The 26,019-nt window shown below is 42.3% G+C and overlaps 1 protein-coding gene and 1 non-coding gene across 3 annotated transcripts in view; both read left to right on the top strand.

Annotated features, from left to right (window-relative positions):
- The window catches only part of FRMD3 (FERM domain containing 3), a 416,465-nt gene that overhangs the window by 38,651 nt on the left and 351,795 nt on the right, over nt 1-26,019 (top strand). The gene's annotated exons all lie outside the window — the stretch shown is intronic.
- Nucleotides 24,321-24,461, top strand: LOC112204507 (U4 spliceosomal RNA). The gene has a single exon (XR_002938140.1). It is a non-coding gene; the product is annotated as a U4 spliceosomal RNA (small nuclear RNA).

The raw sequence follows: 26,019 nt of genomic DNA, 5'->3' as shown, positions 1-26,019 counted from the left end.
TACTATGTGGCAACCCAGATGCTGAATATTGGTCTGGTTTTAGGTCCTGTCTACTGCAAGAACTGTTGTACTGAGGCACATGGTACTCTGGAAACCCCGAGTCCCTAGCGAGGCACAGCTTCTTGCATGCGTTTCTATAGTCACTCAAGTCCAGATCACCCCCAGATTCTGGACAGCATGTACTGTAAGTCTCAAACAGAAATGGCAGTGCTCCTGTATGAAGCTGACCATTTCCACAGCGGTTAAACAGAGCTCAGTGACGAGCACCTTAATGCGCACAGGCACTTCCCTGGGAGGCAAATCATCCACAAAGATGGCTGGGTTGGGACAGATATTCACATACCAGGAGCCTCACAGCTCTGATATGTCTAATTGAGAAGAGTTTGGATCTTCCCCCTTTCCCTTCCAGGAGAGTCCTTGATCCCAGTTTAATTCTGAGAGTTCAAATAGATGCATGAAAGAGCTTAAAGGTCAAATCCCAGGTCTTAGCCAAGTAGCTTGTTACACTTTCTTCTGGAAGTAATGGCTGTATACTTGCTTCACATCTTCATAATTAAAAGTGGCCACTTGAAAGATCCAGAACAAAGTTTGCAGAAAGGCAAAATGGTATCTGTTATCTCAATAGATGTAAAACAAAAGCACTTCACAAAATTCAACTTCCCTTTGTGATCAAAATACTCAACAAACCAGGAATACAAAATTCCCAACTAGATAAAAAGTATCTGTGAAACCCCAGGTAACATCATACTTAATGGTGAAAAGACTGAATGTTTCTCCCTATGATCAGGAACAAGGCAAGAATGTCTTCTCTCACCACTTCTATTCTACATTCTGCTAGAGGTTCTAGCCAGGGCAATTGGATAAGAAAAAGAAATAAAAGGCATCCAGATTGGAAAAGAATATGTAAAACTATCTCTATTTCCAGATCACATGATCTTGTTTATAGAAAACCTAAGGAATCCACAATAAACCTACTAGAGTTAATAAGTGAGATTAGGAAAGTGACAGGTTACAAGATCAGTGTATAAAATCAATTGTAATTCTAAACAATCTGCAAGGAAAAAATTAAAAAAAATTTCATTTACAAGAGCATCAAAGAGAACAAAATAATTAGAAATTTAACAGAAGTATAAAATGGTAGTCTGAAAACGACAAAACATTTTTGAAAGAAATTAAAGGAGGCCTAAATAAATGGAAAGACAGCCTGTTTTCATGATTTGGAAGACAATATTTTTGAGATGGCAACACCCTCCAAATTGTACAGATTCAACACAATCCTCATGAAAATCCCAGCTGGCTCCTTTGCAGAAACTGAGAAGCTGATTCTGAAGTTCATATGGAAATTTGAAGGAGATAGAAAAATCTTGAAAAAGGGAAAAGTTGGAGTATTCACATCTCCCATTTAAAAAACTTACTTCACTTATATACTCATAAAGTCAATTTGGTACTGACATAAGGATAGATGTACAGACCAATGGAATATAACTGGGAGTCCAGGAATAAATCCATAAGTATGGGAAATTGATTTTCAACAAGGGTGACAAGACAACTCAATGAGGAAAGAACTGTCTTTTCAACAAATGGTGCTACAACAACTGGATTTACACATGTATAAAAATAAATTTTATTTATTTATTAAATTATTATCATTATTTTTCTGAGGCAGACAGGGTCTCACTCTGTCACCCACGCCAGAGTGAGTGGCACAATCTCTTCACTGCAACCTCCGCCTCCCAGGTTCAAGTGATCCTGCCACCTCAGCCTCCTGAGTAGCTGCGATTACAGGCATGCGCCACCACGCCTGGCTAATTTTTGTATTTTCAGTAGAGATGGGGTTTCACCATGTTGGCCAGGCTGGTCTCAAACTCCTGACCTCAAGTGATCTGCCCACCTCGGCCTCCCAAAGTGCTGGGATTACAGGCATGAGCCACTGTGCCTGGACTTGATTCACTTCTTGTCAATCATTTGTTTAATGGATTATCAGGGCCTTTAACAGAGTAGGAAAAGTATGATCTTTGAAGTTAGATTAATTGATGAATTAATTGATGGAGAAAAGCTGTAGAGATAGAAGGAGGATGTGGGAATGAGACTAGAAATGAAGGGATATGGGGGTTGCGTAGCCTCTGACAAAATAACTAAAAGCCTCTTTCTGATTCAAGATCTCTGCCTGTAACATGAAGGAAGACAGGAGAGAATTACCTCAACAATACCTTTCATAGGTCTGAACACTAAATAATTTCATCCTAATTTCTCTAGATTGTTCATATGAATAATTTTTGACAACTAAAACACACCTTCCTCAATCAAAAGACTTAACACAATATCTTTTTGGAAAATAAGGGCAGGAAACATTTAAAACAAAACTAACAGTGAATGCGAACCTATGTCAAGCCATGCCATACCTTAAATGCCTCTAACATACATTTGGCATGGCACAACTGAATTAATCTTATGGAAGAGATAAAAGGCATGATCATTGATATGTAAAAACTGTGCATAAATATGCCATTTCAGGGTGCTATACTAGTCATACAAGAATCAAAAGAAGCATTAAGCCATTTATCTATCTACTTCAACTTCTGTTAAGCTTCAGAGTACTTTCATCCTCAACAAAATCTTCCACAGAACCTCAATATATAAATCTAATATAGGCCAAGCGCAGTGGCTCACATCTGTAACCTCAGCATCATAGATGCTATAGGTTGGGACGCCAAGGCAACAGGATCCCATAAGTCAGGAGTTTGAGGTTGCAGTGAGCTATCATGGCACCACTGCATTCTGGCCTCAGTGACTGAGCAAGATCCTGCCTCTCTTAAAGAAAACCAAAAAACTAAAAAACAAAAACCAAACCAAACCAAAACAAAACAAAAAAACGACTATAAGAAAAGTAAAAGCAGTTTTAGGCTGGGCTGGCTTCCCAGGCCCCAGCCCTTCCATGTATTCAGGACAGTTACAAAAATAACTAATGCAGTCCCATCCCTTCATTTTACAAATGAGAAAATTATTACTCAGAGGTGCTGGCTTATGATGAACAACAATTAACTAATCTTACTCATGCTAAATTATGTGGTAGTCAGATCAGGTATACATACACTGCATCTTTTTCATTATTAAAAAGAAATGTGCCAATTATTGACCACTTATTAAATGTAAGGTAACCCAGGACATCCATATGCCCAACCACTTCCTTAATATCTACAATTGTAGGACTATATAAATTAGTTTTTAAGATTTTTGTTGTTAAAGTGACATAATGTTTTATTTTCTCATTTTATCTGAAACTACCCAGAAACAGAAAGGGGTATTTTTTTGCATTTCTATTGGAATGACTAAAGACACCTAAACCAAAAGGGTTGCCAGTAGCAGAACCAGATATGGAGTTACTATCAGGAGTTGATGATGTAGTAACATTGCTTCCAGCGGTATTTGTTTGCTGAGCTGAATGATCCTGAGGCCTAGGGAAAATAATTAATCAGAGTAAGCAGTAGAGCTGATTATTTTTAAAAGAACCACTGAAATCCTGACATCTAGAAATAAAGAGTAAACTCTTAGATCAACTCAAATTATCATTTAGTAAAAAGCTTGAGAAAACTAAGCATTAGGAACAAAAAATACAAAATAAAATAAAAGCCTACAAAATACAAAATATGCTGCAACTGCTCCTCCTCTTTGAATATAATGTACACAAATATTTCATCAGTTTTAATCATATTGCTTATGTAAGAGAGGGAGATAGGTTGGTTACCTCATAAGAGGAGAGTGAGTGACCAGTAACATTCACAAAGCTTGACTATATAAAAAACTTTTTTATCTATCCCCATCTAGTTCTTGAGGGTTAGGGGCCAGTTTTACTCAGACCCTTGAAATTCTTGAAAATAAAAAGCGAGAGACTTCACCAAAAGAAGGCTGACAAATCAGTATGAATGATAACTGATTATTACTTCTTTTTTTTTTTTTTTGAGACAGTCTCTGTCACTCAGGCTGGAGTGCAGTGGTGCGATCTCAGCTCACTGCAGCCTCCACTTCCCACATTCAAGCGATTCTCCTGCTTCAGCCTCCTTAGTACCTGGGATTCCAGGCGTGTACCACCATGCCAGGCTAAGTTTTTATATTTTTAGTAGAGATGGGGTTTCACCATGTTGGCCAGGCAGATCTTAAACTCTTGGCCTCCAGTGATCCACTCTCCTTGGCCTCCCAAAGTGCTGGGATTACAGGCATGAGCCACCACGCCCAGCCAGCATCATATATTCTATGATCCCATTTAACTGATATGTCCAGAATAGCCAAATCTGTAGAGATAGAAGTAGATTAGTAGTTGTCAGGAAAGAAAGGGTGGCTGTTGGGAGAAAATGGGGAGGAAATGACAATGGATATGAAGTTTCTTTTTGGAGTGATGAAAACTTCCAAAATTGGTTATGGTAATGATTGCATAACTCTGTGAAAATACTAAAATCATTATATTGTATATTTTGGGTAAATGTTATGGTCTGTGAATTTTAAAGTTGTTAAAAGATAATAGCAGGTCTGTAGGGCAACAGCAATGAAAGTGAAATTTATAAAAAGATACTATTTACAATATTACTGAAAATGAATTAGAAATAAGTCTAGCAAAGGTATGCAAGATCTTGATGAAGAAAATTCTAGAAATTTTAGAGGCATCAAAGACCAAATAAATGGTATGCCATGTTCTTTAATAGTAGATTCAATATTGTAAAGATGTCGGTTTTCTCAAAATTGATTTAACAATTCAATGCATTTTCAATCAAAATTCCAATAAGATATTTCATGAATATTCAGAAGCTTAATTCAAAATTTATATAAAAATGCAAAGGGATAGGAAGAGATAACTATTGAGGAAGAAGAACAAGATGGAAGGAATGTTTCTACCAGATATTAAATTTTATTATAAGCCAGGCATGGTGGCTCATGCCTGTAATCCCAGCACTTTGAGATGCTGAGGCTGAAGGATCTCTCGAGTCCAGGAGTTCGAGACCAGCTTGTGCAACATAGTGAGACTCCATCTCTATAAAATAAGAAAAAAAAAAATAGGTGGAGGTGGTGGTGCGTGCCCGTAGTCCTAGTTACTTGGGAGGTTGAGGTGGAAGGATCTCTTGAGCCCAGGATCAAGGTTACAGTCATCTATGATCATGCCACAGTGCTCCAGTCTGGGTGACAGAGTGAGACCCTGTCTTTAAAAAAAGAATAAATAAATACATTTTATTATAAAAGTATAGTAAACCACACAGTGTAGTGTTGGCCTAAGTATAGACTTACAAACCAATGGAACAGAAGAGAAAGCCCACAGACCCTTCCACATATTGATATTTGCTATTTGAGAGAAGTGGCATTGCAGATTAATGAGGAAGGATGGATTCATAAATAAATGATACAGGCACAGGTGATTATCCATGTGGAAAAATATGAAATGGATTTCTACCTATATCTGTTAGCATTTTGATGCATAACAAATCTCTCCAAAAGGCAGAGATTTAAAACAACGAGCATTTATTTAGGTCTTCTTTCTATGGGTCAACAATTTTGGTTGAGCTCCTGGCTGGTTCTTCTGGCCCTGGCTGGGTTCATTCATGCATCTGTGGTCAGCTGTTGGGTCAGCTAGGGGCTGACTAGCCTGAGATGGCTTCATCCAGGACGTCTTGTTTCGGCTTCACATGGTTTCTCATCTTCCTGCAGGTTAGTCTGGGCTTATTCTCGTGGTGGAGGAAGGGTTCTAAGACATCAGGAGTAATTGTATAGGCCTTTTGAGGTCCAGACTTGAAACTAGCACAGCAGCACTTTCAAGAGTTGGGAAAGTAGGCTCTGTCTCTTGATGGTAAAAACTGAAAAGTAACATTACAAAGGGACATGGATACAGCGAAGGAAATAATTGCAGACATCTGTGCACTCTGTCAATCACACTGCCCATATCTTACACAAGTCCAGGTAGATTAAAGTCTTAGCTATGAAAGAAAAATTAAAACATTAGACCTTAGACCTTATAGGTGAGTATAGGATAGTGAAGATTTTTTTTTTTTTTTTTTTTTTGAGACGGAGTCTTACTTTTGTCGCCCAGGCTGGAGTGCAATGGTGTGATCTCAGCTCACTGCAACCTCCGCCCCCCAGGTTCAAGCTATTCTCCTGCCTCAGCCTCCTGAGTAGCTGGGATTACAGGGGTGTACCACCATGCCTGGCTAATTTTTGTACTTTTAGTAGAGACAGGGTTTTGCTATGTTTGCTAGGCTGGTCTCGAACTCCTGACCTCAGGTGATCCACCCACCTCTGCCTCCCAAAGTGCTGGGATTACAGGCATGAGCCAGCACGCCTGGCCTAAGAATTTTTTAAACAAGATGCAGAAGGCAAAATCCATAAAGAAAAGATGGATACACATTTTTTAAGACCTTGCCATGTATAGCATGAAATGAAAAGTCACAGAATGAGCCTAGAGCTTTTTTTTTTTTTTCCCTGTGCAGGATTGGTATCGAGACTATTAGGAGGTCTCCTAAAATCAATATTAAAGAGACAGAAAACCCAATAGAAAAAAAAAGAAAATACACAAACAAGAATTTAATAGGAGAGGAAACACAAGTGGTCCATAAACATAGGAAAAAATGTTTAATCTTAACCTTATTAGTAATTAGAGAAATGCAATTAAAATTGTAAAGGCCAGGCATGGTGGCTTGCGCCTGTAGTCCCAGCTACTGGATGGGGGTGGGGAGGTGCTGAGGTTGTAGGGAGTGCTTGAGCCCAGGAAGTCGACGCTGCAGTGAGCTGTGATCCTACCACTGCACTCCAGCCTGGGCTACAGAGTGAGACCCTGTCTCAAAAACAAAAAACAAAAAACAAACCACCAAAATAAAATTATGAGGTACCATGTACATACGAAGCAAACTGGAAAAATACAAAGTGGAACAGTACCAAATGCTGGCTGGGGTGTGAAGCTTGAAGACACTCGTCCTCTGCTGAAGGAAATGTAAACTGTTATCACTGCTCTGGAAAAAACAGTTTCGCCTGATAGAGTAAAACTGAATATGCACATATCCTATTAGGTTAGTGCCATTACTTTTTTTTAAAATTAATTACTTTTTAAAATTTTACTTTAAGTTCTGGAATAGAGGTACTGAATGCGCAGGTTTGTTACATAGGTATACATGTGCCATGGTGGTTTGTTGCACCTATCAACCGGTCATCTAGGTTTTAAGCCTCGCATGCATTAGGTATTTGTCTTAATGCTCTCCCTCTGCTTGCCCCCCACTCCGCCCAACAGGCCCCAGTGTGTGATGTTCCCTTCCCTGTGTCCATGTGTTCTCACTGTTCAACTTCCACTTGTGAGTGGGAACATACAGTGTTTGGTTTTCTGTTCTTGTGTTAGTTTGCTGAGGATGATGGTTTCCAGCTTCATCCATGTCCCTGCAAAGACATGAACTCATTCTTTTTTATGGCTGCATAGTATTCCATGGTGTATATGTGCCACATTTTCTTAATCCCATCTATCATTGATGGGCGTTTGGGTTGGTTCCAAGTCTTTGCTATTGTAAATAGTGCTGCAATAAAGATACGTGTGCATGTGTCTTTATAGTGGCATAATTTATAATCCTTTGGGTATATACCCAGTAATGGGATTGCTGGGTCAAATGGTATTTCTAGTTCTAGATCCTTGAGGAATCGCCACACTGTCTTCCACAATGGTTGAACTAATTTACACTCCCACCAACAGTGTAAAAGCGTTCCTATTTCTCCACATCCTCTCCAGCATCTGTTGTTTCCTAACTTTTTAATGATCGCCATTCTAACTGGCATGAGATGGTATTGCATTGTGGCTTTGATTTGCATTTCTCTGATGACCAGTGATGATGAGCATTTTTTCATATGTCTGTTGGCTGCATAAATGTCTTCTTTGGAGAAGCGTCTGTTCATATCCTTTGCCCACTTTTTGATGAGATTGTTTGTTTTTCTCTTGTAAATTTGTTTACGTTCCTTGTAGATTCTGGATATCAGCCCTTTGTCAGATGGATAGATTGCAAACATTTTCTCCCATTCTGTAGGTTGCCTGTTCACTCTGATGATAGTTTCTTTTGCTATGCAGAAGCGCTTTAGTTTAACTAGATCCCATTTGTCAATTTTGGCTTTTGTTGCCATTGCTTTTGGTGTTTTAGTCATGAAGTCTTTGTCCATGCCTATGTCCTGAATGGTAATGCCTAGGTTTTCTTCTAGGGTTTTTATGGTTTTAGGTCTTACATTTAAGTCTTTAAGCCATCTTGAGTTAATTTTTGTATAAGTTGTAAGGAAGGGGTCCAGTTTCAGTTTTCTGCATATGGGCTAGCCAGTTTTCCCAGCCATTTATTAAATAGGAAATCCTTTCCCTGTTGCTTGCTTTTGTCAGGTCTGTTGAAGATTAGATGGTTGTAGATGTGTGGTGTTATTTCTGAGTTCTCTGGTTTGTTCCTTTGGTCTATATATCTAAAAACTGCAATCAAATACAATTCTGCAATTCCCTTCCTAGGTCTATATATCTAAAAACTGCAATCAAATACAATTCTGCAATTCCCTTCCTAGGTTTAGACACCAGGAAACATGTACGCAAATGTGCAAGAAGTCTTGTTCACAATACTCTCGAATTGGAAATAATCTGAATATTTATCAGTGGTGAAGTGGTTTTATAAGTCATGTCATATTCAAACAAGGGAGCCCTGTACAACAAATAAAATGAGTAAACTACAGCTACAAAAGCATATCAAAGCCATATTGCTGATTGTAAGAATACAATCCATATGATCCTCAATTACAGAAAATTTAAAAACAAGAAAATTAAGCAATACATTTGTAGTTAAAAGACACACACACACACACACACACACACTAAAACTATGCAGAGAAGAAAAGAATGATTAACCTAAAATTCAAAACGAAAGCTCTTGGAAGAGGCACCAAATGTCCTCTAGTGAACTGGTAATGTTCTATTTCTTAGCCTAGATATTGATTACACAGATGTTTATCTATTCTTTTATTTCTAGCTGTACATGTAGATTTTATATACTTCTTTGTGTGTAAGGTATCACACACACACTTAACTGGGATCTTCCCTGCCTAATTTACGGGTGCCGGCAGCAGTGAGCGACCCAGGAAAGTGTCCCCTGCAGGCAAAGCAGGAATGAATAATGTCTGGTATGCTAGAAATCTAAATTGATCTCGACCTTCCTCTCCTCCAGCTTGATTTATTCCCTAACTGGCCGCTAGTGTTTCTGCTGACATTGCACTTGCTGGTAACTATCTCGGACAGCAATGACATTGCATAATACTCCTTCACAGGTGTTAGTATGTGAATACTTGCCACTAAATAAGAGTTACATTTTATTAAAAAAAATTAAGTCCACTTTAAAACAAAACAAAATAAAAATGCCCTTTAGTATATCTTTGACAGAGTATGTCCTTATCTCCTCTAACAGTGGCCAGTTGATTCAGGCAACACTTTAAATGATGACATGCATTACCTATTATCTTCTTTTCTAATGTGCTTCAAGTACATTTTCTCTCATTCTTTCATCTATACAGTAATGATGATAATTTTTACAAGTACAAATTCCCCAGATAATTAAGCTTCTCAAAATTTTCTTTGAGTGGAAGACACAGTTATGCTGCATTACTCTTATAAAAATAGCTTCCTCTTTATTCTTTATTCTCTTGAAGAAAAATTAGTTGGCTATTCTTGGGTCAATCCAACTATGCCAGCCTTTCAAAACTTTTGCTCATGTGATATACATTTTTAAAATTTCTTTTAAGGTCAATTTCTTAAATAAAGGAAAATGGCTAAGTTGCTTATTATTTGGCCTTGATCTCACACTCTTTTTTTTCTTCTCTGTAATAAATTCTTAGTTAGCTTGAAGGGTAGGGGGATGTGGATTTCAACTCAATCAAATTTCCTTGTAGACTTAGCCTGAAGCATAGGGGGATGTGGATTTCAACTCAATCAAATTTCCTTGTAGACTGAGAGTCACACCTATTGTCACACCGGGAATTTGAGTATACTAAGTCTTCAGTGATATTAGAAAACTTTCTGTAGTTGCATCTTTTATTGAAGATTCAGAAAACATGTCAGACCCGGGCACAGAGCTCATGCCTGTAATCACAGCACTTTGGGAGGACAAGGCAGAAGGACTGCTTGAGGCTAGGATTTCAAGACCAATCCAGGCAACACAGAAAAACCTTGTCTTTCTCTCTTTCTCTATATATAAAAAGAAAATATGTCAGAATATTTAAGTGCCCTGGGTCATTATAAATATCAATGATCATCACATAGGGTTGTAGTTACCTATTGCCACATTACAAATTACCCCAAAACGTAGCAGCTTAAAACAGCAAACATTTATTATAGTACAGTTTCTGAGGGCCAGGAATCTGGACTGGCAGTGAAGCTGTCAGTAGGGCTGCAGACTCATCTGGAAGCTCAGCTGGGGAAGGTGCTGCTTCTATGCTCACTCACATATTGTTGGAGGCCTCAGTTTCTTGCTGGCTGTTGGCTGGAGACCTCAGCTGCTCGCTACATCTGTTTCTCCATTGGTTGCCTGAGTGGCTTCACAACATGGTAGTTGGCTTCCTCCAGAGTGAGTTATGAGAGACAGACAGAGACAGAGATAGAGAACCAAGATGAAAGCCACAACCTTTTATAACCTAATCTTGTGTCACAGTCACTTCTGGAACAATATGGGAGGGAATTATACAAGGGTGTGAATGTCAGGAAGTAGGAATTATTGGGGGTGTTGTCTTGGAGGCTGGCTACCACAGACAGAATTTATAATGGAGTAAATCCTCCTTTTAAAAAACATTATTAGTTGTAGTAAAAAAAAAAAAGCCCCAGAAAACTGTCAAATACCATATGTTCTTACTTATAAGTGGGAGCTAACTAATGTGTAGATATGGACATAAAGTGTGGAATAATAGACATTGAAGACTCAGAAGGGTGGGAGAGTGGGAGGGGCTGAGGGATGAGAAATTACTTATTGGGTATAATACACTATTCAGGTGATGGTTATACTAAAAGTCCAGACCTCACCACTGTGCAATATTTCATGTAACAAAATGGCACTTGTACCCCCTAAATTTATACAAAAAACCCCCACAAAACAAAATTTACCACCTTAACCATTTTTGAGTGGACAGTTGAGTAGTGTTAAGTGTATTCACATTGTTATGCAACAGAGCTCAGAGCTCTAGAACTTTTTCATCTTGAAAAATGGGGTACTTTCTTCCCCCCAGCTGCCAGGTGTGTGTGTGTGTGTTTTAAATTTCAGTAGGTTTTTGGGGAAACAGTTTGTGTTTGGTTACACGGATAAATTCTTTAGTGGTGATTTCTGAGATTCTGGTGCACCCATCACCTGAGCAGTGTACACTGTACCCAATGTGTAGTCTTTTTATCCTTCACCCCCCTCCCACCCTTTCCCCAGAGTCCCCAAAGTCCATTGTATCATTCTTTTTTTTTTTTTTGGGATGGAATTTCACTCTTGTCACCCAGGCTGGAGTGCAATGTTGTAATCTCAGGTCACTGCAACCTCTGCCCCCCGGGTTCAAGTGATTCTCCTATCTCAGCCTCCCGAGTAGCTGGGATTAAAAGTGGCCACCACCAAGCCTGGCTAATTTTTGTATTTTTAGTAGAGACGGAGTTTCACCATGTTGGCAAGGCTGGTCTCAAACTCCTGACTACAAGGGATCCACCCACCTTGGCCTCCCAAAGTGCTGGGATTACAGGCGTGAGCCACTGTGCCTGGCCGATTGTATCATTCTTATGCCTTTGCATCCTCATAGCTTATAGCTGAGCTCCCACTTATGAGTGAGAACATACAGTGTTTGGTTTTCCATTCCTGAATTACTTCACTGTACTTTGGCCTCTTTCAGCCATGGTTGGAGCGGCCTGGGACACGCAAGTCTCTAGGCTGCACACAGCATGGGGACCCTGGGCCCAGCCCACAAAACCACCTTTACCTCCTGGGCCTTTGGGCCTGTTATGGGAGGGGCTGCCGTGAAGTTCTCGGACATGGCCTGGAGACATTTTCCCAGTGGTCTTGGGGATTAACATTAGGCTCCTTGCTACTTATGCAAATTTCTGCTGCTGTCTTGAATTTCTCCTCAAAAAATGGGGTTTTCTTTCTACTGCATCATCAGGCTGCAAATTTTCCTAACTTTTATGATCTGTTTCCTTTTTAAAATGGAGTGTTTTTTCTTTTTGAGACGGAGTCTCACTCTGTTACCCAGGCTGGAGTGCAGTGGCACGCAGTCTCTGCTCACTGCAAACTCCGCTGCCTCCCAGGTTCAAGCAATTCTCCTACCTCAGCCTCCCGAGTAGCTGGGACCACAGGTGTGTGCCACCATGCCTGGCTAATTTTTGTATTTTTAGTAGAGACGAGGTTTCACTATGTTGGCCAGGCTGGTCTCGAACTCCTGACCTCATGATCCGCCCGCCTTGGCCTCCCAAAGTGCTGGGATTACAGGCATGAGCCACCGCGCCTGGCCCGGAATGCTTTTTAACAGTACCCAAGTCACCTCTTGAATGCTTTTCTGCTTAGAAATTTCTTCTGCCAGATACCCTAAATCATCTCTCTCAAGTTCAAAGTTCCACAGATCTTTAGGGCAGGGGCAAAATGCCGCCAGTCTCTTTGCTAAAACATAACAGGAGTCACCTTTGCTCCATTTCCCAACAAGTTCCTCATCTCCATCTGAGACTACTTCAGCCTGGACTTTATTGTTCATACCACTATCAGCAGTTTTGTCAAAGCCATTTAACAAGTCTCTAGGAGGTTTCAAACTTTTCCACATTTTCCTGTCTTCTGAGCCCTCCAAACTGTTTCAACCTCTGCCTGTTACCCAGTTCCAAAGTCGCTTCCACATTTTCAAGTATCTTCTCAGCAATGCCCCACTCTACTGGTAGCAATTCATTGTATTAGTCTGTATCCACACTGCTGATAAAGACATACCTAAGACTGGGAAGAAAAAGAGGTTTAATTGGACGTACAGTTCCACATGGCTGGGGAGGCCTCAGAATCATGGCAGGAGGCAAAAGGCCCTTCTTACATGGCAGCAGCAAGAGAAAAAGAGGAAGAAGCAAAAGGGGAAACCCCTGATAAACCCATCAGATTTCGTGAGACTTATTCACTATCACGAGAATAGCATGAGAAAGATTGGCCCCCATGATTCAATTACCTCCCTCTGGGTCCCTCCTGCAACACGTGGGAATTCTGGGAGATACAATTCAAGATGAGATTTGAGTGGGGAGACAGCCAAACCATAACAAAGTCTTTGCCTAAGTCAATGTCTAGAAGCGTTTTTTTCCAATGTTATCTTCTAGAATCTTTATAGTTTCAGGTCTTAGATTTAAGTCTTTTATCCATCTTGAGTGGATTTTTGTATAAGATGAGAGATAAGGATCCAGTTTAATTCTTCTACATGTGGTTTGCCAATTATCCCAGCACCATTTGTGGATTAGGATGTCCTTTCCCCACTTCATGTTTTTGTCTGCTTTGTAGAGGATCACTTGACTGTAAGTATGTGGCTTTATTTCTGGGTTCTCTATTCTGTTCCATTGGTCTGTATGCCTGTTTTTATACCAGTACCATGCTGTTTTGGTGACTATGGCCTTATAGTATAGTCTGAAGTAGGGGAATATGGTACCTCCAGATTTGTTCTTTTGGCTTAGTCTTGCTTTGGCTATTCAGGCTCTTTTTTGGTTCCATATGAATTTTGGGATTTTTTTTTCTAGTCCTGTGAAGAATGATGGTGGTATTTTGATGGGAATTGCATTGAATTTATAGATTGCTTTTGGCAGTATGGTCATTTTTTGTAATTGATTCTCCTCATCGAGGAACATGGGATGTGTTTCCATTTGTTTGTGTCATCTATGATTTCTTTCAGCAGTGTTTTGTAGTTTTCCCTGCAGAGGTCTTTCACTTTCTTGGTTAAGTATATTTCTAAGTATTTTATTTTATTTTTTTGCAGCTATTGTAAAAGGGGTTGAGTTCTTGATTTGATTCTCAGCTTGGTCACTGTTGGTGTATATCAGGGCTACTAATTTGTGTACATTAATTTTGTATCCTGAAACTTTGCTGAATTCATGTACCCAGGGGCTTTTTGGATGAGTCTTTAGGGTTTTCTAGGTATGTGATCATGTCATCAGCAAACAGTGACAGTGTGACTTCCACTTTACCAATTTGGATGCCCTTTATTTCTTCCTCTTGTCTGATTGCTCTGGCTAGGACGGATACTTTCTTATACCTGTATTTCTTGTTGATCAGACACTGGTAGACGGCATTACCCTGATTTTGTGCTCTGTTTGGTTTAGATACTTCTTTCTGCCCCTGTCTGTGGTCTACTGACTTAGTGGCCCCTTTTTTCACTCCGCTCTGTACCAACATCCCTTGCCCTTACCATGTGACTCTGCAGTCCTCTGTGTGAAGCACTGTGCCCCTTGTCTTTGGGCTTGGCCATCTGACTTACTCTGGCTGACGGAATGAAGGTGAAGGTGACAGTGTGCCAGTTTTGAGCCTAGGCCTTAAGAAATGTCACCTTTTCTGCTTGACTGCTTATGCTTCTGCCATCACCTTGAGAAGAGTTTGCTGCTGCCTACGAGACTGTTATCCCCTGCCCCCCAGAATTGACACACATAGAGCAGATGTAAGCCCAACCTGCTATGAGTAGCCCCAACCAGTTAGACCTTTACCTTAAAGCCAAGCTGCCCAGCTGAGGCAACTGCCAATCAATCTGTAGATACCTGGGTGGGCTCAGCTGAGAGGGCAGAACCCATAGCCGTGTGAGAAGTAAATGCTGAATGTTGGGTGTTGCTGATATTTGTGGTTGTTTGATAGAAACTGATGTTCTGCCCTTTTCCACTCTGACTTCTGCCCCACGGGTTCCCAGACACACTCACATATCATCACTGTTTTTTCTTCTGCACTGTCATGACACCTGTCTACTGTTTGAGTTGACTGCAGCAGGTTCCAGAAGTAGTCTATTCACTGAGGATGAGCAGGAAAAGAATAACAGTCCCTCAGAATTACAGACATGAAAAGTACCTCAAGAGTTTCTGCACACGGGGTTTCTGGAAAGCAGCTGGTACTGCTGTGAATGTTCCTTTTCCTCCGGGGGAGCAGAGTCACATTCTGCAGAACATCCACTGAATATGCTGAGGCAAAGCATTTGCCATGGTGATGTTTTGTGCAAGATGGTGCTTATTGATTAACAATGGCCTGGTTCATGATAGATAGTGATGGATTCAATATGGATGAATTTATCACGATTAGCAATAATGTTGACTTGATACAATATGCTGATGATTAGTTTATTTTTTCTATCTTAAAGGATCATTCATAACCTTTTCCATAGTCTTCTTCTGATCCTCTGCACCTCCTTCCCAACTTCCTCTAGGATTCTTTTTTTTTTTTGCTTTTTTTTTTTTGAGGCAGTCTTGCTCTGTTGCCCAGGCTGGAGTGTAATGGTGTGATCTCTGCTCACTGCAACCTCCACCTCCCAGGTTCAAGCAATTCTCCTGCCTCAGCCTCCTGAGTAGCTGGGACTACAGGTGCCTGTCACCATGCCTGGCTAATTTTTTGTATTTTTAGTAGAGATGGGGTTTCACCATGTTAGCCAGGCTGGTCTCGATCTCCTGACTACGTGATCCACCCGCCTCCAAAAGTGCTCGGATTACAGGTGTGAGCCACCGTGCGCGGCCAGGACTGGGGTTTTGAGAGGACTGGCATGTCTCTAAGTATATTTCATCCTTGATATGGTTCATGTTTATAGCACCTAGCACACTGCTGCATTCAAAATTAGTACTTGAATGCCAGTGACCTAACACAGTGCATTTCATGGCAACTGCTCAACAAATAAATAAACTTATTGGTTAAATAAGGTAAAAAAGGAAATCAGTTCTGTTGGCTTCAATTTTCTAATCTGTTAGATCAAGGGGAGAGGGTCAGTGAAGTAGATGATTCCTAAGGCCCCTCTTTGGCTTGAGCCTTTATTACACTTCTGAGACACAGTAGCTGGGGTTCTGGGACACCTGGCTCTGCCTCTAGCTGTTGGTCTGACCCCTGAAATCCCACCACCTGGTGAGTGGGAGAGGGAAAAGAGAGGCTTACAGTGATTCAGATGCAGGGCACGGCACTTAAATACAGCGTCTCATTTACTTTTCACAGTGACCTTGTAAGATTGGGATTTAGCAGATGAGAAAACAGGCGCCGTGAGGTTGAAGAACTACTTAATAAGTGGTGAACTGGGGGCTTGAAAAAATTCTTGTCTGACACTAAAATCCAAAATCCTTTCAGTTTTAACCATAACATCACATGATTCAAGGTGATTTATACAAGGACCTTGGTTTTAATGGTGTCCTATTACAAATTTGGGATGGATAATTCCAAGCCCATTTGTTTTTACAATATATACCTTATTTAAAAATATATATGACTAAATGCAATTGAAGGGAGAAATATGCATGTAAGTACAAGATTATGTTAAAAAAGATTTTACATTTAACACAAAGAGCCAAAGTTATGAAGGTAAAAGAACATGCTGAACAATTCAGGAGAGACACACTCCTATGGTGTGCCATTTCATTATTTATGTGACATTGTGTTTCAGTATGTCATGCATATAGAATAGCCACAAAATCTTGCGCACGTTGGTCATCTCTTGGGGGAGGATGTGGGTCTCAACAGTAACTTACTTGGCTGTTGGCCACATCTGAGATTGGATTAAGAAATCAGGACTCCAGCTACAGAGGTTTCTTTTAGTGCAGGCTGAGCTAACTGGTGATAGTTGGGAGGTTAGGGTGGGGAACACCCCTTTCCTTCCCATCCCTCTACAAAGGGATGCAGGTTGAGCTCTTTACACTCTGGTACTCAGGTTCCTGGGCCTTTCACTTTATGTTACTAGAAGAACCCCTATTTTTCCATTCATGGGCAGTTTTTCTCATTATCTTCAACTCTGTACTTTTTATTGCTTTTTAGCCACAATAAAAAATTCTATCTATAATGATTGTCATTAAAGAACAGCTAGCTGGTGTGGATTTTGTCTGAAATATATATTCTTTCTCTCCGTAAACACTTTACATCTCTCTCTTTTCACATGTTCAGGGCAATTTCAACCATGGACAGAATATTGAATTGTTATCAGCAGAATTCCAGACATTTGTGCTAGAGGAGCTTTGTAAATCATCTCATCCAAAAACCTCATTTTTGAATGAGGAAACTTGTTATTCAACTGAGTGAAGTGACTTATCCAGAGCTGGGACCCAAACCCCATCCCCTGCTGCCTTGTCCAGAGCCTCTCGTGCTATACCAGGGTCCTCCCTGACACAAATTTAAGGCATCCAGGAAAGTTAGAACAGGCCCATGTGGGCCACAGGCTGAACGTGTCAGGCTGTATCTTGAGAAAGCAGTCTCCGGAAAATCGAGAATGTTGAAAATGTGATATGTTTGTTCTGGTTCACTCAATCAACACATATTTATTGAGCACAAACTGTGTGCTAGACATTAGGTTCAAAGCTTGGCAGGTAGAGTGGGGGGAAGCCCAAGTGTGGTTCTTGCCATCCAGGAGGTTACAGACTGGTGGAGGAGGCAGGCCTAAACATGAAATAAGGCGCACCAGAAATATTTTCCTTCATGTGAAGGAAGAGGATGAGAAGCTGTAACAGAGGGACCTAATTTGGATTGAGAGTGGGGTAGGAAAGGCATCCCTGAAAAAGTGACAATTTTAGCAAGATCAGAAGGCTAAGAGGAGCTACTCAGGCAAGGAATAGTGGGGAGAGGACCCAGAGAGAGGGAGGAGCATGTTTAAAGGCCCTGGGGTGTGTGTGCAGAGTCTCGCTGCTACCACCCCGTTAGTTGTTAGCAGTGGTCACTCTGTTAGTTGTCAGCAGTGGACCTTCGGTGGTAGTGGGGAGCCCAGCAGCAATCCTGCCCCCTAGACCATAGCCAATTGGTCCAGGGAAGGACATGAGACCCAGACTGAGCCAATCAGATTATTATCTCTTGGGAATTTGGAATGTGGAGCTGACCCTGGGAGATCCCCAAGCCAAGGCAGGTGAAGGGCAGTGCTCTAGAGCCCAAGGCCTCCTGTTGAGGCACCCAAGCTGTCCTGGTGCTGGCCCATCTCTAAACCTGAAGGCTTACCTCTTCTGTGGATTCCATGAGATATCTCGACATGTTTCCCTATTGGTTTAGACTTGGTGCAGCTACTTGTAACAGGCTGGAAACAGCAGTGCCTGAAATAAGGCAGAGGTTTGTATTTTTTCATGTCAAAGACTTTTGGAGTTAGCCAGTGCAGGCTGGCGTGGAAGGTCCCATGGTCATTGGGTACCAAGCCTCTGTCATAGGGTCATAGAATATTCAACGTGATAATATGTGTAAAAATTTAGCCTAGAGTTTGGCACAGGGCAAGTGCTCAGTATTGTTGTGGACTATGTCATGGTTACCAGCTTTACCTTGTGACAGCCTGACTCTTGTCACTCAGTGTTGGGGCTCCTGAACACTCAGTGCTGGGTGGTTTTCTCTTCTCTTTCTGTTCTTCCTCTAGTTCCATGCCTTTCTGTGCATATGGAGAAACATATTCCCCAAATGTCCATTTTCCCTCATCTCCACACCACTCTTCTAGTCCAAGCCACCTGGTCCCTCTGAACTGCTGCAATTGCCTCGTTTTGTTGTCCTGCATCTACTCTTGGTGTACCCTGTGTCTCCTCACTCTAGTGATCTATTTTACATGTGGCGTCCAGAGGATCTTTTAGAAATAGACCATCGCTGTTGCGCTGCAGATGCTGGATGGGGAATCATCACACTTAGAGTTAAATTCAAGTGGTTAACATTACCTGCAATTTTCCATGTGATCTGGCCCTTACCTACCTCTCGAGCCCTGTCTTTTACTGTCACTATTCACTGGCCTTAGTTCAAGCCCTTTAATTTTTCAGGTGTGTTCTCTCCTGGGCCCTTGCACTTGCTGCTCTCTCTGACCCACCACTAACTCCTCTTAACTCGGGTGTACACTTCAGGTCCTAGCTCACAGGGGACTTCTGTCACTTCCTCAGACAGGACTTCCCTGACTGCCCCTCTCCCATCTCTCCTGATCATAGAATCTGCTCTTTTCCTTCATAGCACGTGTCATGATTTATACTTAGGCATTTATTTTGTGTGTTTGGTTTAATGCCTGTCCCATACTAGACTGCCAGCTCCATGTGGATCCTGATATACCTGTTTTCCTTACAATTGTGTCCCAATCATCGGTACAATGCCTGGCACAGGGAAGGTGCTCTGGGAACAAGTGTTCACTGAATAGATGACACCACTGTAGCTGCATGACTGCATGACAGATGAGAATTACTCCTGTGCCCCTGCCCCACCCTCCCAGGCTCTGATAAAAAACCAGAAAGAGAGGATTCTGGGAGCATAAAGAGGTCTGAGGGCACTGCCCAGGAGAAAAAGCTGTAGTATAGGCAAGGAGAACATTCCTCGGCCTGTGGGCAGGAGAGATCCAGATTAAGCCCAAATTGAAATCAGAGTCCGGCTGTTTATGCAGAACTGCTGGATTGTGAGCCCTCTCTCGAGGCTGCCATCTGCAAGAGCTGATATGCATAGGAAGAACAAGGCTGTACCAGGAGGAGGAGCTCTGCTTGGCGTCTCAGGTAATAGACAAAGGAGGTGGTGGGAAGCACAGCATGTGTGCCCCACCAGGGCTTCCAGGATTGGGCCTGAGTCCTCGTACAGAGGTGAGCTGGGTCTCAGGTGGGAGACCCTCATCCTCTCAGCCTGAATCTCCGCCTGCCTCCGGGACAGTGAAGACAGCATGAGGGCCAGTGGTTTTAGGTCACGTGGGCATTGGCATGAGAAAGGATGTCCACGAGGAAGCCTAGAGGAGCCTGGAGAGCACCATCCCCTTCTCTTTCCAGCACTTTTCCAGTTTTCTATAGAAACCATCTCACACTTTCTCACCTTTTCTCAAGTCTCAGGTGACCCTCCACCCACAGCCTCCTTCAGTCTCCACAGATGACTTCCTTCAGTCCCCCATGGGCAGAGAAAAAACAACCTCGGCTTCTTTCCACCAAACCTGTGTGCATCACACCCTCCCTGCTCTGCTTCTCCTGTCTAGGGCCAAGCCATCCACTTCTCTCCTCTCTCCAGTGTTTCTTTTGAATTGCTCCTTCTCACTGGAATTTAAACTTGCCCAAACTTCTCCCATCTTTTTTGTTTTTAGAGGCAAGGCTTTGCTCTATCAGCCAGGCTAGAGTGCAGTGGTGTGATCGTAGCTTACTGGAGCCTCGAACTCCTGGGCTCAGGTGATTCTCTTGCCTCCTGAGTAGCTGGGACTACAGGCGTGAGCCACCACACCTGACAAACCTCTCCCATCTTGAATGAAACCTTCATTTGACTTTATTCACTCTCTTGTCCTTCATAGCCCAACGTCCTGAAATAGTGGACTATACTTGGGGTCTCCACTTGCTCACTTTTCAGTTTTCCACTCTCTGTAGCCTGGTTTGTCCTGTCCCATTACTACCTTGAGAACATTTTCACCAAGGCCATGATGGTGGGCTGAATAGTGGCCCTCTGAAGATATCCAAGTCCTAATCCCTGGAACCGTGAAGGTTACCTTATTTAACAAGACAAGATACCTTACTACTGGTTTTGACTATGGAGGAATGGGACCATGAGCCAAGGGATGAAAATAATGCATCTCTAAGCCCCAGCCTCCTTTCCCATGGAAATCTCTTACCTCTCTCGGCTCTTGCCTGACTTATCCTGTGGGTCTGCCGTGGGGAAGGAGGGCCTGGTTCATTTGTCTTTCTCTTTACCTCCTCTCTGAAGGAGATGGGGCATTCGAGAAAAAAGTCCAGGTATTAACAGGCTGTTGCGCTTTAATCTGATGTCAGAGGTCTCTGGGTACATTGGAGGTTCTCTGCTGGGGCTGTTTCATGGGTGGTGGGTGTTAGAGTTTGTATTTCTTGCTCCATTTGCTGGTTGCGAAGACTCCAGCCACTCATTCCTCAGCTTCCAGCATTCAGGAGCTTAGCTCTCAGGGTTTGTTCCCCAGGAAAGTTTCTTGGTCTAGTTCATTCTAAGATGACCATCTGTCTCCCATAAGGTCTAAGTCTGGCCCATGGGCAGCAGTGGGGCACCCTCATTCTGCCAGGCTCTGGAGAGGCTGCCATTCACCCATCCTAGCCTCTGAGCCTGGCTGAAACTGCTCACCATCAGACTTTCACACTAGATGCTAGATCTTGCATACCCCACCTCCCAGGAAACACATGTCAAACTCTCCATGTAGTTTTTTTCAAGCCTCTCTGGCTTGGTTAAGGTGAGAGTGTTGGAAATAAGAGTCATAAAGAAAATGAGCACTCAGCAAGGCAAATTTACTTCTTCAGAAGGGTGCTGCTTGTTCTTCTGGTCACTGCGAGAGCACACCAAACAAAGGAGGGAAGTGGGTTTTAACCCTAATGCAGTCAGTCCCTGCTACTATGTTCAGTCCCCTTTGGCTGGGGTCGGACCACACAATCTAAGCTGATCCGGATTAGCTACTTCAAATGGAGCAGGGGTGGGGGCTACAGCAGCAGGAAGAGCAGTTTCGGAACTAAGCGTGCCAAATAAGGAACAGATGTGGGTTGTTACAAATTGGGAACAGATGTGGGTTACAAATTGGGAACAGATGTGGGTTACAGATTGGGAATTGATGTGGGTTACAGATTGGGAATAGATGTGGATTACAGATTGGGAATGTCTGGAAGGTTGTTTGCCGTAACTAGGGGCAAGGAGGCAAGGAAGTTAGGCTTTGAAAATAGAAGACAGGAACCTTTGAAGAGGAACTCACTGTTTCCAACATATCCCTCTCCTCCCTCCATGGAGCAGGCGAGGTGGGGGAAACGACCACACAGAGATGAGTCTCTGGAATGCTGATATGAGAGCAAGCCTCATAGATATTTCCATGGCCTCTTCTATGAAGGATTCCTTCAGTGGAGAAGGTTCTTTCAACGCTGAAGCCTGAGGAAGTTGAATGCTCACATCAGAACCTTTGAACTATGTTACATCAAGACTGTTAATTCTATTAAGTGTAGAAGAAATAAAAGCCACAATTATCTGGCTACTCCTATACTTCAATATGTGAAGACAGAAAGGAGAAAGCAGGGAAACTGTGTCAGTGCTGTGTGAACCTTGTTTGTGAAATTGCTTGGTAAGTTGTGTAATGCAGAAGCCAGAGGCCTCCTGCTCTGTGAGATTGCTCAATCCCTGTCCTCACTCTAGACTGTAGACTCTTCAGAGCTTCTCTTCTCAGTGTCATCTCTGACCCTGGCTCTTCCTTTCCCATGGCCCTGACCCCTTCACTACCTTGCCCAGATGAGGGATTCTGCCCCTCTGCAATTTTCCAGGAACACATTCACCTTATAAGGCTTTGTGGTGGTAGCACACTAAGAAACTTGGCACAGAGGCCCATGCAAACAACACAAAGCGGAGTATTAGACATCTTTTTTACTAACAGCCCTTGGCCTACCCCATGACTGGGATATTTCTTTGACTGTCTCACACTATATAATATTCCACATGGCTGTCATTTTGAAGGCTCAGATATCTAATTTGGCTCAAAATTCTAGTTCCTTTCCCATGTAGAGAAATTTAGTCTTTGGTTGCCTTGACTCCTGATCCATGTCTTTATGTTCTCTTCCCCAAAAAGCTTCTTAATAGGTATTTTCTTCCAAAATAGAATTTTTTTTTTTTTTTTTTTTTTTTGAGACAGAGTCTCACTCTGTTGCCAGGCTGGAGTGCAGTGGTACGATCTTGGCTCACTGCAATCTCCGCCTCCCAGGTTCAAGCAATTCTCCTGCCTCAGCCTCCTGAGTAGCTGGGATTACAGGCACCTGTCACCACATCCAGATAATTTTTTTGTATTTTTAGTAGAGATGGGGTTTCACCGTGTTGGCCAGGATGGTCTTGATCTTCTGACCTCGTGATCCGCCTGCCTCAGCCTCCCAAAGTGCTGGAATTACAGGCGTGAGCAGATTTTTTTTTTTTTCTCAGATGGAGTCTCGCTCTGTTGCCCAGGCTGGAGTGCAATGGCGCAATCTTGGCTCACTGCAATCTCCGCCTCCCGGGTTCAAGTGATGCTCCTGCCTCAGCCTCCCAAGTAGCTGGGATTACAGGTACGCACCAGCACACCTGGCTAATTTTTGTATTTTTAGTAGAGACGCGGTTTCGCCATGGTGGCCATGCTGGTTTCGAACTCTTGACCTCAGGTGATCCACCCACCTTGGCCTCCCAAAGTGCTGGGATTACAGGCGTGAGCCACCGCGCCTGGCCCAAAATAGATTTTTATTTGGTGGTTGTTGTTATCTGTTCAGATTGTAACATTTTCAGTACATGCCACCTGGAGTGGGTTTTTTTTCTTTCCTGTTTTGTTCTCCAGCATCCAGAACAGTGCCTGGCACACAGTAGGCACGTTATTAATAGGTATCAGATGAATGTGGAATGAATTAATTTTCCCCATATAAAACATTTGCAGTCTCCTGCAAAAGTGCCCCACAAGGATTTCCCATGAAGTATGTGAATAGAAGACAAACAGCAGATTTAGCTATGGCACCTCTTTGAATCCTACTTGGGGTGTTGTTGTCCAGGTCCACCCAGTGAGGTCTAGATCTGTGGTAAGTTCCTCATCTCTCCTCTGGGATGCCAGCTTTCTGCACTAGGCCGCTTCCACGTTGGACAGGTGCTCTTGGGCCTGGGGGATGCACGGCTGGCAGAATTGCCCCTGCCTCAGTAAATGTCCCTAGAGATTCTGGGTGACTTGGTTTACTTCCAGCAGTGTCTTCTTGGGCATAAATTTGTCCTGTAGGGGGCGCCAAATTCCAACCTTTCCCTGGCTAGCCCTCTTCACTCAGGTTCCTGAGAATCCCCCCAGGTCTCTGAGTCCCTGGTACTTGGAAGATGTGCCTCTGGGTAGGCACCTGCCTCTGCAGCCCCTCCCTCCAGAGCTTTGGCTTCCTGGAAGGAGAAAGGTTGGGAAAGTCCGTGGAGTCCATTCTTTCTTGGAGACAACATGGCTCACCCCTTTGGCTTCTTTATCTCCCCTTGGCTTCACCTTCATTGTCCAACACCTCCCAGACAAGTTGTAGCTCCTATATAAGCAGGATTGGACTATTGGCATCTCACGAGAAATTTACCCCTGCTAAACCATACACTAACATACACAAAGGAGGCATTTCTCTTCACAGTCTCAAGGTTTTCCCAGCAGAACATCACTATATAATTATGATTAGTTTCTTAATCTCCAAAACTTTCTACATTAGTGAATGCGCACATGAAACTTACTAGGCAAACTTTGTGCAGTGGCAGTATCATAGCCAATGAGGTTTGTCTGAGGCACGATGATTGATCATTGAAAACTATTCCCAATACCTCACCAGGATGATTTGGCATATAGTTGGCACTGGCAATTTTTGACTTGGCAAAATAGTCTTTGGTTGCCTTGACTCCTGATTCATGTCTTTACGTTCTCTTCCTCAACAAGCTTCTTAATAGGTATTTTCTTCCAAAATAGGTTTTTTTTTTGTTTTGTTTTGTTTTTTTCTGAGACAGCGTCTCACTCTCTTGCCCAGGCTGGAGTGTAGTAGTGTGATCTTGGCTCATTGCAACCTCCACCTCTGTGGAAACTGAGCAAAAAAAAATTACTAGGTAAATGATTATGGACAATATAACTCCTTATTCCAGGTGTTCAAAGTTTTTAAAAACTAAAAATTTCTTTTATTGAGGTATAAATTATATAAACACACATCTAAAGGGTACAACTCAATGAAAATCTATATGTGGATGTAGCCCTAACCACTACTCAGATCATCACATAGCACCTTTCTAGGCCTCCAATGGCTGCCTATGCCCCCTCTCCAAGCTGATACCTCCCAAAAGATTGCCACTATTTTGCCCTATAGCAGATTAATTTTTGCCTGTTTTGGGGGAAATATACAAATGAAATCTTTAGAGATTACTGTCTTTTGATCAACATTACATCGTCCTTGTTGCTGTGAGTTGCAATGGTTTCTTTTTCTTTTTTTTTTTTTTTGAGATGGAGTCTTGTTCTGTCACCCAGGCTGGAGTGTAGTGGCACGATCTCAGCTCACTGCAACTTCCGCCTCCTGGGTTCAAGAAATTCTCTTGCCTCAGCCTTCCAAGTAGCTGGGATTAAAAGCATGCACCACCATGCCTGGTTAATTTTTGTATTTTTAGTGGAGACGGGGTTTCACCATGTTGGCCAGGCTGGTCTCGAACTTCTGACTTCAAGTGATCCACCCACCTCAGCCTCCCAAAATGCTGGGATTACAGATGTGAGCCACCATACTTGGCCAATGGCTTCTTTTTCGTTGTTGTGTAGTATTTCATTGTATGAGTATGCCTCAATTTATCCATTTTACTTTTTTTTTTTTTGAGACAGGGCCTTGCCCTGTTGTGCAAGCTGGAGTGCAGTGGCACAATCATAGCTCGCTTCAGCCTCCAACTTCTGTTCTCAAGTGATTCTCCTGCCTCAGCCTCCTGAGTAGCTGGGACTATAGGCATGGGCCACCATGCCAGGCTAATTTTTAAAATTTTTAATAGAGGTGAGGTTTGGCTGTGTTTCCCAGGCTGGTCTTGAACTCTTGAGCTCAAGTGATCCTCCCGCCTCAGCCTCCCAAAGTGTTGGAATTACAGGGGTGAGCCACCCTGCCTGGCACCACTTTACTCTTGATGGACATTTCAGATGCTTCTAGTTTGGGGTTTTAATGAAAACAATGCTGCTATAAACATTCTCGTATGTGTCTTGTACATATAATTGCAATGAAGTCCAATTTATCAGTCATTTTTTAATGGTTAGTGGTTTTTATATATTTGTAGTCAGCATGTAAAAGTTTTGATTCTTGGCTTTGCAAGTCTATAAACTTGATTTCTATCAGCCTATCTAGTGTTGTTCAGGCCTAGAGAAGTGATTCAAAACCAGACTCACAATAGATAAAAGTATTTTGTTGTCTAAAAATATCTATACAGT

The sequence above is a fragment of the Pan troglodytes genome, chromosome 11 (genome assembly GCF_028858775.2).
Source record: "Pan troglodytes isolate AG18354 chromosome 11, NHGRI_mPanTro3-v2.0_pri, whole genome shotgun sequence".
Taxonomy (NCBI): domain Eukaryota; kingdom Metazoa; phylum Chordata; class Mammalia; order Primates; family Hominidae; genus Pan; species Pan troglodytes.
The sequence above is the reverse complement of the archived record's forward strand: the minus strand, read 5'-3'. Positions and strand labels throughout refer to the sequence as shown.